We start from the raw sequence: 1,428 nt of genomic DNA on the forward strand, positions 1-1,428 counted from the left end.
CAAAAAAAAAAAAAAAAAAAGATGAAAGCAGCACATACTTGCACACACATATGAGAAGCACTTGATGATACTAACAATAAGCATTCACTGAGTATTCCTTTTCTGTCAACTACCAAAGAGCGGTACTGGTCTTGGCAGGGTCTTCTGAAACCTCAAAGTCCAAGCCCAATGACATACTTCCTCCCACAAGGCCCACGCCTCTCATCCTTTCAAATAGTGCGTCTCTGGTGACCAAGCATTCAAATCTATGATTCTATGGTGGCCATTCTTACTCATCTACTAAAGGGTGTTTCTTATCCTTTAATTTTCATTATTATTTTACCTGTATATGCTGCATATGTGAGTACAGATACATGCATGCTAGCTACAGCATGTGTGAAGGTCAGAGAATAATTTGTGGGAGTCTGTTGTCTCCTGCTATGGTTCTAGTGATTCAATTCAGGTTGTCAGGCATACGTAGCAAGTGATTTTTTTACTCACTGAGCCATCTTACTGTTCGTCTGCATATGTCTTTGAGGGTGTTTTTGGAGAGGTTTAGCTGAGGAGGGAAAGCCCATTCTGAATATGGAAAGAAGGGGAAGGAGGAGGAAAAGAAAAGGAAAAAGATGAGGAAGAAGAAAAGAAGGAAGAAAAGGAAGAGGAGGAGGAGAATTCAAAGAAGAAGCCACCTCTACAGCCTGCTGACAGTGAAAAACAGAGCTGAGCTGAATTACTATATACCCCTGCATGCAGCTCTTTTAAATACTTATCCTGGCAAACACCTCTACCATATTTCTTTAAAACTTCTTTTAACTGCATGACTATTGAGCAAACCAAAAGTGTAAGATTGGATCTTGCTGCTGAGACTTATATGATTCATAGGGCAGAACTTATTAAAAACAGAATCCACTGAGACCAAACCAACTTCTCAAGTGTCTGCCTTCTCCAGGAAGACATGAAATGTTTGTCCTCGCATTGTCTGTGGCTTCCAAGTGAGCAGCACAGATACCTCTACACAGCTCTCCGGGGTCTTTGCTGTTGTTTCTCTTTTTAAGATCCTATGTTTAAAGCCAGGTGTGGTGGCGCACACCTTTTGATCCCAGCACTTGGGAGGCAGACAGCGTGGTCTACAAAGTGAGTTCCAGGAGTCTTGCGCGTGTCCGACTCGACCAGCAAGATCCTTCTGCAACAGGATTCTGCAACAGGATCCTTCTGCACACATTTATTGGGAGAGCTTGATTGTAGAGGTGAATAGACATAGACCCCGAGCCCAGAACTGGTGCTGCTTATATAGGCCTAGGAGAGGCGTGTCTCACACCCAGATTGGTTGTGCTTGGTTGATGNTTACCACCTCATTTGCATGCCTACATCTGATTGGTTAATTTCTCTCTCATCTGATTGGTTAACTTCTCTCTTAGCTGATTGGTTAACTTCTCTCTCATCTGATTG

Source organism: Mus caroli, chromosome 11 (assembly GCF_900094665.2).
Source record: "Mus caroli chromosome 11, CAROLI_EIJ_v1.1, whole genome shotgun sequence".
Taxonomy (NCBI): domain Eukaryota; kingdom Metazoa; phylum Chordata; class Mammalia; order Rodentia; family Muridae; genus Mus; species Mus caroli.